Source organism: Lycium ferocissimum, unplaced genomic scaffold (genome assembly GCF_029784015.1).
Source record: "Lycium ferocissimum isolate CSIRO_LF1 unplaced genomic scaffold, AGI_CSIRO_Lferr_CH_V1 ctg7884, whole genome shotgun sequence".
In the NCBI taxonomy this organism is placed as follows: Eukaryota; Viridiplantae; Streptophyta; class Magnoliopsida; order Solanales; family Solanaceae; genus Lycium; species Lycium ferocissimum.
In genome coordinates, this window is record NW_026726990.1 from 1 (window position 1) to 14,343 (window position 14,343).

Sequence of the window (14,343 nt, forward strand, 5' to 3'; positions counted from 1 at the left end):
GCAGCTCTCTGTGCCAATATGCCACCAGAAAGAATGTTGACGTTTGCTTCTAAAGTGGTTAGTGGACTTTGGCTTTGTTTTCCTCTTTTACGGATAGTAAATGTAAGAGAAGCTAACTTGTGCAGTGTGGGTTGATTTCAGGCCGGTATTGGGTGCAGGGCATTGGGAGCAAGAGCTGGTCTTCCCCATCTAACAAACTCTCGCTTGAGACCCTTTTTAGCGAACGATCCCCAAAACGTGGCCACATTGCTATAGAGAAAACACAAGTAAAATTTATTGTCAGCTTGGGATGTTTCTTTTAATCTTTTCCTTGTCTATATTCTGCTTCATTTGCAACATTTTATGTGAGTCTTTGACCATTGAGCACAAGGCCTTCAAACCTTATACAAAAACTTGAATCGTAATAACCTGTTGGCTGTTGCCATTATTTATTTTATTTCTTATTTCTTACAATTAGATCCTTGATTATTTCTTTCCTTGTGCGCTCCTTAAATCTTCTGACCTCCCATTTCCCGGCTATTCCCCTTATCTCTCCCTTTCATCTCGTCCCAAAAGAAATTCTAACAGTAGTTATTCTGTAAAGAATTAAGATCAAAACTCAACAAAAGAAGTTACTTTTTAAATATTCATCTTTAAAATCTAGCAAAAAGAAGATAATATATAAATAATTACTCCCCATCTTCCTATTTACGTGACACTTTTCACTTTTCGAGATTTAAATTATGTAAATTTTGACCTACAAGATTTAAATTATGTAACTTTTGACCTACATTTAAAATATTTTTTTAATCATATTGATATGTGAGACGAATTGCAACTTATAGTACTTTTTATATAGTTATTGAATATCTAAATTTTTGAAATATTGAGTTGATCTAATTCATTTTAGTTTTAATGATTAATCAAATTGATTCTTGAAAAACGAAAAGTGTCACATAAATTAAGAAAAAGGAGTACCATATATTAAAAACTACAACTGGAAATCCAAATTTAGGTGGTCATTATGATTAGAAACTCACTCTCTGGAGAATTTTATTGACCTCACATATAACATGGGGAATTTGGTTAGCACCCACATTTCAGAATAAAAGAAATATAGAATGGTAACAAGGATAGCTTCAAAGGTTGATGCTGTTAATTTGCTTCAATGGGTGTTGAACAACGATAAAGTAAAAAGTTTACATCAATGGTAACAAGAACACAGTGGAATCCTTCATATTTTCGGTAACAAGGTCGTAATTCTAAACGAATTCGGGTTCAGTAAATGTAGAGTTGAGGTTGCCTTCTACTGGGTTTGTTGTTGTTGTTGTTGTTGTTGAAGTGTAGAACCTAAGAGGGCATTTAGAACTAATGAAAATAGTGCAGAACCTGAAGTCTTTTAATATGTATTCAAGCTTTGTAGTTAAGCTAAAAGTTGAGTGCTTAGAAATTGATACGTAGTGATGACCAGCTCTCTGAATACTTGGATTGAGTTTTATAGTTGTTAGCTAACAGTGTCCTATTTATTCTAATTTCTAAGGCTATTTTGATTTTAGTTTTCCAAATAGCACAATTTTTATTAAGTCAACCAAATAGGTGGACAACTCTCTGAATGTAATAATGGCTTGTTATTTGTTTGTCTTGGTTTACGATCTGCAGCTGTTTGGAGTATGATATTTTATTCAATTTGTGCAGGGTTTACATTTTTTTGGACATATTAGTTGTATAAATACTACATGTTCTGCTTTATAATGGTAATTTTCTGTTATGCACATTCGTGGAATCATGGGTGAACAAACATGAAATAGCTTCCAAAATGCAAAGGTTTATTAGGTGACAGGTTCATGAATGTATTAACCAAGGATAGTATTGCTCATTTATGAAGTTCTAAAAAATGAGAGACTGCAGTAATTGCTACATGCCAGTGAAAAGTGATGGTGCCTATTAGCATTTTAATATTAAAATTAAATTGCCTTATATTAAAGTTCGTCAGTGTTCTTTTACTGCTCATGTTCGTGCCTCATTACACGAATGAGTTAGTGGCAGATTTATTTCACATGTCCCTTTGTCAATTCTTCTCCCACGTTACCAGATTGTGCCTTAATTTTCCTTTAAACCAAATCAGTTAGTGGTAAGAATATAGCCACTATTCTTCTTTTGTAACTCATGTAACCTCCAAATAATAATTCTTCCATTATCTATCTATTTTATTACCTCATTCATTTCCTATTCAATTCAAGGATAATTTTCCTAGCTATAAATACTTAGTCATCCTTACTTTGTGAAAGTAGAGATAAAAATATGGAGTGCATGAAAAGTGAGTTAGAAAAAAAAAAAGAGTTTATTTAGTTGAAGGAAGGTGTTATTTTTTGTGGAGCTTTGGACTCAGCGTCTTATCGAGAGTTTGTTGAGTTATATGACATGATCGGGATCGTTGTATCACTGGAGGACAAGTGGAAAAAAAGATTCTTGTTGGACCGGTAGATTTGCTACAAATGGGCTTGAATCTCCTTAAAGAGAGCGTGATATTATTTCTTCATTTTATTTTATTTTTCAATTGTAATTGTAATTTCATTGTATTATCACCAACAATTTTAAGGAGATTCAATGGCTACAATTGAAACATCTGCGGATGTCAAAGTGGGAGATCTTAACAAGCCATTTCGGTTCAACGGTACTCATTTCAAGAGATGGAAGGGTAAAGTATTTTTCTACTTAAGTCTTCTCAATGTTTCTTATGTGTTAACTGAGAAGAATCCAAATAAAGTAGACAACTCTTTCATGAATGATGAAGAACTTATTTCTCTTCAAGAAAAAATTGAAAAGTATGATGAAGATTCATACAAGTGTTGGTATTATTTACTTAATTGCCTATCAGATAATTATTATGATAGAACTTACTCTACTACAAAGAAAATTTGAAAAGCGTTACAGAGTAAATATTATACCGAGGAGGCTGGAGCGAAAAAATATGCGGCTAGTAGATTTTTTTGTTTCCAAATGGTGGACAACAAATCAGTGGTAGACCAAGCTCAAGATTTTATAATGATTGTTGGGGAGCTAAGGTCCGAGGAGATCAAAATTGGAGATAACCTTATTGTTTGTGGCATAATAGATAAACTTCCACCTTCATGGAAGGAATTTCAAAAAATTATGCGCCACAAACAAAAGGAAACTTCTCTTGAGACGTTGATTATGCGAATCCACATGAAAGAAGAGGCAAGGGGCCAAGATGCACTTTTGCAAACGGAAGAGAGCAACTTACAACCTGTCACAAATAAGGTAAATTTAGTTAATTCAAATAATGCTACTTCTAATGCTAACAAAAATACCTCTATGAAGCCAAAGAAGAAAATATTCAAGAAAAATAATGGTAGACCTCCCAAGAAAAATAATGGTGGTAACAACCAAGCACAAAATGGAGGACCATGCTTTGTACGCAGGCAAGAGTGGGCATATTGCTCGATTTTGCAAGTTTCGGAAACGCAATCCTACGCCTCGGGCGAACGTTGCTCAAGAGCCACTTTGTGTGGCGGTATATAAATATGGTTGAAAATGTTGATGGATGGTGGGCTGATTTTGGTGCAAACCGTCATGTCTACTATGACAAAGATTGGTTCAAAGTGTATACTCCATTTGAGGAGCCCAAAACCATCATGCTTGGTGATTCTCACACTACTCAAGTGCTTGGAAAGGGAGATGTCGAGTTGAGTTTTACCTCAAAAAGGGTGTTAACATTAAAAGATGTACTTTTTACTCCTTCCATGAGAAAAAATTTGATGTCTAGTTTTCTTCTTAATAAAGCGGGCTTCAAACAAATTATTGATTACGATCAATATGTAATAGTGAAAAAAGGTATTTTTGTGGAAAAGGGGTATGCTTGTAATGGGATGTTCAAGTTGAATGTTGAGATGAATAAAGTTTCTACTTCTATTTACATGTTGTCTTCTACTAATTTTTGGCATGCTCATTTGTGTCATATCAATAATCGTTATGTGGGAATCATGAGTAGTTTAGGATTAATCCCAATGATTAAAAAGGATTTTGAAAAATTTGAGGCTTGTAGTAAAGCTAAAATCACAAAAAGGCATCATTTTCAAGTTGAAAGGAAAACGGAATTATTAGAGTTAATTCATACTGATATTTGTGAACTTGGAGGAATTTTGACTCGTGGAGGAAATAGATATTTTATCACTTTTATTGATGATTTTTACATATGTTTTCTTAATGAAAAATAAAAGTGATGCTTTTGAAAATTTTAAAATTTATCTTCATGAAGTTGAAAATCAGTTTGGTAGAAAAATAAAAAGAATTAGAAGTGATAGAGGCCGTGAATATGAGTCTAATGAGTTTAATTCTTTGTTAGATCATTGGGAATAATTCATGAAACTAATCCACCTTATTCTCCTGCGTCTAATGGTGTAGCGTAGAGAAAAAATATAACTTTGGTTGAGTTAACAAATGTCATGCTTATTGAGTCGAGTGTACCTCTAAATTTTTGAGGTTAAGCTATTTTAAGCCTTGTTATGTGTTGAATCGTGTGCCTCGTAAAAAGATAAAATTAACACCATTTGAGTTGTGGAAAGGTCACAAGCCAAATTTGGGATATCTAAGAGTTTGGGGTTGTCTAGCTCATGTAAGGCTAATGGATCCCAAAAAAAGTAAATTGGGTAAAAAACTTACTACTTGTGCTTTTCTTGATTATGCTTCAAATAGTACAACCTATAGATTTTTTAGTTTTGAAGATAATATAATAATAGAATCAGGTGATGCTATTTTTCATGAAAATAAAATTTTCATTTGATTCTAAAAATAGTGGGGGTCATAGGACTGAAGAAAATATTTTGTCACTACCTAGTTCTTCTACTTCTGTTTTGAAAAATAAAGAAAATGATGATTTTGAAATATGAAGAAGTAAAAGAGCTAAAGTAGAAAAAGATTTTGGTCCTGATTTTTATGTTTTTAATGTTGGTGATGACCCTATCACCTTAGAAGCTTTATCTTGTCATGATGCTATTTTTTGGAAAGAGGATGTAAATGATTTGGAATCACTTATTTCCAATAAAACTTGGAAGTTAGTTGAGTTATCACCGGGTTGTAAAACTATTGGGTGCAAATGGGTCCTAAGAAAAAAGTTAAAATCGGATAATTCTGTTGATAAATACAAGGCTAGACTAGTTGCTAAAGGTTTTAAACAACTAAAAGGCCTAGAATTTTTTTATACTTTTTCTCCGGTAACCAGAATTACATCCATAAGGTTTTTAATAGCTATTGCTGCAATTTTTGATTTGCATATTCACCAAATGGATGTAAAAACTGCTTTTTTAAATGGGGAACTAAATGAGAAAATTTATATGGAGCAACCCGAAGGTTTTGTTGAAGCAAGCCAAGGAAGCAAAGTGTGTAAATTTACTAAATCCCTATATGGCTTGAAACAAGCACCAAAGCTATGGCATGAGAAATTTGATTCTTGCATGATTGAGAATGGTTTTAAAACAAACGAGTGTGATAAGTGCATTTATCATAAGTCTTGGAATAATTCACATATTATTATTTGCCTCTATGTTCATGATTTATTGATCTTTGGCTCTAACATGAATGCTATTGATGAAACTAAAAATATTCTTCGAAGCCATTTTGATATGAAAGATCTTGGTGAGGCAAATTTTATTCTTGGAATAAAAATTACTAAAATATGTGATGTAATTTTCCTTGACAAGTCACATTATGTTGAGAAAATTTTGAAAAAGTATAACTTTCTTGATTGCAAGCATGTAGTAACTCCTTTTGATTCAAGTGTTCACTTGTTTCCTGTTCAAAGTGAAAATGATGTGATAAATCAAAAGGAATATGCTAGCTTAATTGGAAGTTTGAGATATGTAACTGATTGCACTAGGCCTGATGTTGCGTATGTAGTTGGAGTACTTAGCAGGTTTACAAGCAAGCCAGGTAGTGAACATTGGCATGCTATAACGAGAGTTATGAAATATTTAGTGGGTACAAAAAACTTATGGCTTGTTTTATAAAAAATATCCCGTTGTAATTGAAGGCTTTTCGATGCTGATTGGAATACTTTATACGGTGATTCTGTTCTACCACTTGGTTATATTTTTACGTTGGCGAGTGGTGCTATTTGTTGGAAATCAAAAAAGCAAACTATTATTGCTAATTCTACCATTGAGGCTGAACTAATTGCTTTAGCTTCAGCTAGTGAAGAGGCTAATTGGTTGAGAGATTTATTAGTTCAAATACCTTATTTTGAAAAATCAATTCCTCCTATTTTAATTCATTGTGATAGCACCGCTGCTATTGGTAGAGTTCAAAGACGTTACTACAACGGTAAATCCAGACCTATAAGGAGAAAACACAGTACTGTGAGATCATATTTGACAGGTGGTACCATTAACGTTGATTATGTCAAATCTTGTGATAATCTTGCAGATCCACTAATCAAGGCCTTGGCAAGAGAAAGGGTCTGAAGCACATCGAGGGGGATGGGATTGAAGCCTATAAATTCATGAGTCGTATATAAGGAAACCCAACCTGGGGACTAGAGATCCTATAACCAGGTTCAATGGGAAAAACGAATCATATGATGACTTATTGAGAAAATGCACTATTTTATTTATTCCCTCCCTATGGTGTGAGTGCATTATTCTGTAACAGTGTGTGGAGGTTGAGTATATAAACTCTTAATAAAATTCTGTAGCTTGTATGAGTGGGGTGTTAAGTTACAGAAGCATCCTTGACAGATTTCACCTATGTGAGTGTGGAAGTAGGCCGCTTCCTATAAAAATTGGGCTCGTTCTCAAAAGCACTCATGAAAACCGAGATAACACAAGGTCGTAATGTGCTGGCTATTAAAGCTCATGTCAACACCTTGATTATTACGTGTAAGCAATAATTCTTTATTTCCCTAAAGCAATCATAGTTCAAGTCTAAGACTACTACGGCTCTGGAGTAAAGATTATTGTTTTATTAAGTGAAGGTTCAATGCAGAGCACACCTTCATTATGCACAATAGTCTACCTTCAACTAATATACTCTCTTATATTAATATTAAAATGAGTGGGGGATTGATGGTGCCTATTAGCATTTTAATATTAAAATCAAATTGCCTTGTATTAAAGTTCCTCAATGTTCTTTTACTGCACATGTTCGTGTCATTACACGAATGAGTTAGTGGCAGATTTATTTCCCATGTAACCTTTGTCAATTCTTCTCCCACATTACCAAATTGTGGCCTTAATTTTCCTTTAAACCAAATCAGTTAGTGGTAAGAATATGGCCACTATTCTTCTTTTGTAACTCACGTAACCTCTATATAATAATTCTTCCTTTATCTATCTATTTTACTACCTCATTCATTTCCTATTCAATTCAAGGATAATTTTCCTAGCTATAAATGCTTAGTCATCCTTACTTTGTGAAAGGAGAGATAAAAATATAGAGTACATGAAAAGTGAGTTATAAAAAAAGAGAGTTTATTTAGTTGAAGGAAGGTGTTATTTTTGGTGGAGCTTTGGACTCAACATCTTGTCCAGAGTTTGTTGAGTTATACGACGTGATCGGGTTGTTGTATCCTGGAGGGGACAAGTCAGTAAGATTACTATTAGACCGGTAGATTTGCTGTAGTGTGCTTAAATCTCCTTAAAGAGAGCGAGATATCCGCGCCTCAGCCGAAAATATTTTTATTTCTTCATTTTATTTTATTTTCAATTGTAATTGTAATTTCATTGTATTATCACAACAAAAAACATATGGAGAATCGAAGCCTTCAACTTTAACTTATAATGCAGTTTGAAATTAGTGAAGTAATTCTTTCTGTGCAGAAGGAAGCATTACATCTGTAGATGAATTTTTATCATGCTAGCAGACTTTTCACAACCATGATTATGCCACTGTTAGCAGCATATTTTTGTCTATAGACACCATGGGCATTTTTATCTATGCCCTGTCTAATATGATTAAAGTAAAATGCTCACTTAAAAATATTCCTTATGATTTCCCATTGCATATATCTACATAGATGTTTAGAACTTAATACATGAAGCAGAATCTGAGATTTCCAAAATACTGGTCCTTAATAGTCTCTCTTACTTTTCGAAAGCATACTTGCCTTTTGATTTTTGGTCATTGAAAGATGCACGAGGCCATAGGGTAGGTATAATTGTTTAATGTTCCGGATGTTTTGTTACTCATGTCTATTCCTTTCACTATTTCCAAGTTCATTTCTATTTTGTTTTTGTTTTCCAGTTAATTAATTATACCATAAATCAGGCTCATAATACTTTTCATTTTTTTAAGTGTGCCTGAATGAGAGAAAGCTGATGTGGATTGTGGGCTGTCAAACAAAGTCAACCTAAGTCTGAATGAAGGATAAGGAAAGGCTAAGTGCAGTTTAAAAGAGCTAGGCCTATGTGTGAAGACTGGTATATGTGCAAGTCTGTGATTGCATTTTAATGTATCAGGTGGCGGCAAAACATTATCTAAGTTTCACGCATATAATTCATTTTGAGATGGGAAACACTTCATTCAACATTAGTTTCATTAGTTGAGCCAATAGGCAGAAGAGAAGTCGATGGAAATGTGTTCATATTGACAATATATCGATCTTATTCATGTTTTAATTTCTCGCACTTGGTAGTCTGGTGCAAAATCTTTTTCAGATTATTTGGCTATTTGAATATTCTTTATCTTATTAATTTGCAGTTTACATTTCTTCTTGGTATTATGTAAATATTACTTCATCTTAACTGTTGTATCAAATTTTCTTTCTCATGGTTTCCCATTGGAAGAGCAATGACAACGTTCCAAGTTTGAACTGATTAGAGTCGAATACAAATTCATGATAGCTTTCTATATTTGTTGTACTGTTTGTAAATTGTATCCACTTAAAGCAAGCAAAAAGTCATGTCCGTCAGGCCCGTACTGGCACGAACACCACCCATCTAGTTATTATATATTATATAGGGATAAAGGCGCGATTCTGCACCCCCCGATTTCTTACCCGATTCTTGCCACGACACACTTTTCGCCCCCGCCCCCCCCTATTACCCCTAAAGCTTATTTAAAACGGAATAATTCTTTTTTTAATCTTTGATGTGGCAAAGAGAGTGTGTTTCACTCTCTTTGAAAGTAAACATAAAAAAGGGAAAACTTAATTTTTTATTTCTTAAAAATCTGCATTTTCTTAAAAATTTGAAAATAAATCTAGTCTTCCACATTTAGTTTTAAAAAAACGGGTTTTCCACATGTTAAGAAAATAATTAATTTTTTCAAAATTTTATAAAAATTCAGTTTTTTTCACATTTTGGCAAGAAAAACACTTTTCCGGATTTTATTTGAAAAATAAAAGTGTCCTAAAAAAATGAAATCATGAAAATCAAGATTTTTTAAGACATTTTAAAAAAATAATCAAGTTTTCCATATTTTTAACAAATCCATTTTTCCATATTAAAAAAAAAAATCATTTTTCAGTTTTTTTTTTGCTTTTTCAAAACGGGTTTTAAAAAAAAAACAAATTTTCAATTTTTTTTTTTTAAAAGGGTTTTAAAAATCCTTTTTTTAAAAGAAAATTCAGTTTTTTAATCCATGTTTTTAGTTTTTTTTTTAAATGGGTTTAAAAAAAATCAAATTTTCAAATTAAAAAAAGAGACGGGTTTTAGAACTCATTTTTTTTTTAATGAAAATTCAGTTTTTTATTTTTATTTTAAAAAAAAATTGACACGTAAAAAAAATTAAAAAAAAAGAAGAAAACAAATAAATACACGTGGTAAGGAGAGTGTATGTCACTCTCCCGTATGAGTGGGCATCGGCGTTGGGGGGGTAATTATTCCGTTTTAAATAAGTTTAGAGGGGTAATAGGACGCAGGAAAAGGTAAGGTGTGTCGTAGCAAATTCGGGTATAGTTCAGGGGGGTAACGGTGCCTTATCCCTATTATATAAAACCAAACTCATCGACGACACGCGTGTGCGTCCTTAACTCCCACGAAAGCACAAGTGGCCGTTCCATTTACACTTGGAGGTGGGCCATTCTATTTCACTTAGACACGTTTGCCCGTTATAGAGCAAACCAACACCATCAATGGTCTCTACGTGGATTAAGTGGCCAATTAAATTGTCTTGAAATTTCATTTAAATTGTCCAACTCAATTAAATTGTGCCAACTCATTTTAATTGTAAATTCACTAATTTGTAAATTCGTGGAGTTTTGACCATTAAAAATTGAGGCTTTTGGGGTACGGTTGGATGTGCAATGAGGTGGCGCCCCTTTGGTGTTGGTTTTGCTCCGATAACGGTGCAAAAAGTGTCAGTGGAATAGGAATGACCCACCCGAAGTGTTTAAATGGAACAAGGATCACTTTTAGGTCTTTCAAGTGAAAAGTGGACGATCGAAAGCGAGGTGTACGTGATGGGTTTGGCCTTATATAAATAAACGCTCAAGCTCGTATCATTAGTTTGATTTGACTAAAAAGATTGCTACTCCCTCCGACCCAAAAAGATTGTCTTACTTTTTTTATTAGTTTATCTTCAAAAAATTGACACGCTTATATATTCAGAAATAATTTAATTTTATGAGATAATTTACAGCCACACAAATATCTAAGGCTTGTTTTGGACTACACATTTCAAAAGTTTTCCTTTATTTCATAAATTCCCTGCCAAATCAAACGAAGACAATCTTTTTGGAACGGGGGAAGTACTTCCTAAAAATACTATTTGTATAGTTTTGGGAAAAAAATGTAAACAAAAAGGTACCTCTATTTGTTTAAATACAATGTTTGTTTTGATTGTTACTTAAATTTATCGTATCATATGTATCGTTAAATCCATCGTAACGTAACAACAAAGACACCCATTTTATATATGTAACAAACAATTTCGTGTGATTGCGTCGTTACCTTTTTTTCTTCTTATTCTATCTTTGCTTATTAGCAAATAATTTGATTTTATCATTTACCCTACCTTTTTTTTAATAGCTCTACTCTGCACCTACTTTTCTTGTAAGTATATCCTTCAAATTGGTGATGTTTTGACATTATATAATGACGGAAAATGATACAATCTATTCAAAAGTTATATCTTTCAAAACAATATTGTACAATACAATACAATACAACACAATATAATATAATACGATACATTATGAAACGATATGTAACAAGGTGTTAGGAGCAACGCGTAACATCAATTACGCGCGTACGCCAATGGAGTGTTCATATTCTTACTCGATGCTTGTGAATTTTGAAGGCAAATTACCAATGGATAAGAATTGTAATATTCCTTTTATTTCCCTCCTCGCTCGCTAATTGGTTAACCCGAAATAAAATAATGCTCTGTAAAAGTGATGAAAATGACGCCAACATTGAGGACATTCTCTAAGCAAATGGTACGTACAGATAGGGGTGTACGTGGGTTGGTTAGTTGATTTTTAAACACCAAAACCAAAAATGCGTCGGGTTTTAAATTTATACACCAAACCAAACCAATAAAATTTGGATTTTATTTTCAGGTTTTCTCGGATTATTAGGGTTTTTTGCGGAATAATCTTGATACAAAATATATAACTTTTTTACGTCAAATATTTCTTTAGTCATAGTAAGATACAACTATGTAATTAAGGTGTTTCATAAGAAAATAACACAAAAATGTGAGAAGAGTGATGACATTGTATTAAAATATTCAACAAAAGATAACAAAATCGGTTAAAATAAATATTGCTAATTAATAAGCCATAAAGAAAATGACCATAATCTAAAAATACTAAGTCATGCTAAAATAATACTGCTAATAAGTATTAATTACATGACAAGAAAAAAAAAAAAAACTTAAGTTCTGTATTTTCACTCTCTAAACCAATTATGCAAAACGAAAGAATAGATATCCAACATTATTGTCATTTCTATGGCTAAATTGAAATTCTTTTGTTAGTATTAGTGTTGAGTTGGTTTTGATTTGGACTTTATATGAGTTACTAACATCCATAAGATATAAAACTTATTCACATTCAAAATCCTAAGTTCAAGCTTGAATAATATGATAATAGATGAAAAACTATGAAAAAATTAAGAAATATTTATAAATTACATTACAAATAAATATTTTTATGTATAAAATATTTTAAAAATTGAATACATATAATGTCGGGTTGGTTTGGTTCGGTTTGACTTTTTTAGCTAAAACCAAACCAATTATGGTCGGGTTTTTTTTTCAACACCGAACTAAGTCAAACCAAACCATTAGTGGATTTTTTAGGTTTATTCCGGTTTTATCGGTTTGATGCGGTTTATCGGTTTCTTTGTACACCCCTACGTACAGATACGATACTTAGCGTGTGAGAATATTAAACATATGGCAATTGTTAGTGAAGCTTGCAATTCAAGCGCAAAAGAAGAATTTTCCTTTTCATATGTCTTACTCCTTTACTTGATTCCATCGCATTCTTCGGTGGTATTCCATATTCCTTTTTTTGTTCCCTTACGTGGAGTAAAGCTGGAATTTCACTTTAAAAAGTTTCGCAAATAAATTTGCTAACTCTAGTACATAAATAAACACAATCTATATCTATATCTATATATTATATTAAAAGCGTAACTCCTGCTTAAAGTTAAATTACGTAAATACTGCTATAAACCTAAATCTCCTACTTCTAATAAATTTTAAAAAAAAAAAAACGCTAAGAAACCCCCCCAAAAAAAAAAAAAAAAAAAAAGCGCTTTGCTTAGCAACAACATCCAAACGACCAAACCCACCGTTTGGGGTTCAAGCCGTGACTGTTCGTATGTACATGTTTCCAGTGCAATAATTTTCTAATCAAAGATTAAGGTCCATTCATCTGTTCACTTTTCTTTATTCTTCTCTAATTAGTGTTCGGACTACAACTCCATATTTTATACTAGGACGGGCTTGAGTTTGGATTTTTTGAGAAGGTGACCATGAATTAGGATAACTTGAAGTTCCTCCGGAAAAAAGTAAGACCTGTATAAATAACCATCGGAACATTCTTGTGCATTCATGATTTATGTAACATTTAGAATTCAATATGAATATGTGATTACTTTTACAGAATACTTTCTTACATGTATGGGTGCAGAAGAAGATAAATGGATTGCCTGTGTTATCGTGTGTTTTTATCAATGAACAATAAATATATATATGACTTAAGGTAGTTTTTGATTTAAGGATAAGTGTAGTTTCTTCACTATGAGTATCTTGGTTCAAAATCTCCTTATATATGGAGTAATAAGTTGATGAATCTATTTTTTTGTGAACATATTCATTTTCCGGTCCGGTCTCGATTTCGTTTTTTCTTAACTTCGGTTTTCGGTTTTCCATTTTAGGGTACCGGTTCTTCGGTTAAGTGAAGAACCGAAATTTACTGATCTCTTGTCCAGGTGAGTGTATTGCAGATTGAGCATGTCTTTTGCTCATTCAATATTAAGTTATCTTGCCATGATATATGGATGCACTGGAAAGATCTTATGTCATGCATTAAGTGGCATTTATGAATTTCACTTTTACATTAAATTTTTCCATCATTCCATTGAATTGTGTCTTTTGAACTGAAGTGGGTTAATAATCGGCCCTCACTAACAAAAGAACTCTTTTATGTTGGCCTTTTAATTATTTGGTACACCTGTTCGCTTTGGTGTTGGGTCTTTATGTACTGAAGTTGCTAAAATTTACTCATCAAGGATGGAGGTTCTAACAGGTAATGACAAAATTAACAGCAGCACTAATTTTTGTATCTTGACTGAATATTGACATCTTGTGGCACTTGCTCTGTTCGGTTGTTATAGTATGTATCTACTATATATATACACATCATTGCTAATTTCTTCATTTTGGATAGTCTGAAAATCATGAAAAAAGAGCACACCAATTGGGTTGGTTGGGTTCGATTATCCCATACCAAAGAACCAAACTGAATTTAAAAAAAAAAAAAAATGAAAAATCGAAGAACGGTGAGCCAGAAGAACAAACCAGCTAAAAGTACCCATATATCGATGTTACAAAATCTAAACTCATAGATGTATTCATGTAAGACAGTTTGAAAGATATAATCATGCATTCTTTCTTATGTGAGGAATACTAACACTAATTGACCTAAGCATCGATTGTAATACGAGAGCTCCATATCATTGTTTTTGTATGTCTATCGCTATTCTTGTAATTGCTATGAACATATTCACTAGAAAATATAGGCTTTTAAACCGACATTAATGAAATTTATCTTATAAAAACTTTATTCCCGAACTACCATTCCTTTGGAAAACACATGGTAGGAAACGCGTTCATTGAAACGCTAAGAAACTTTTCTAATTTTTTGAACACACTACTATTTAGGCTTTTTTTTACCAA

General features: G+C 32.6%; 1 long non-coding RNA gene across 1 annotated transcript; it reads left to right on the top strand.

Annotated features, from left to right (window-relative positions):
- Positions 1 to 475, top strand: LOC132045770 (uncharacterized). The gene is made up of 2 exons (XR_009412524.1): positions 1 to 57; positions 142 to 475. It is a non-coding gene; the product is annotated as an uncharacterized LOC132045770 (long non-coding RNA).
- The last annotated feature ends 13,868 nt before the right edge of the window (positions 476 to 14,343 follow it).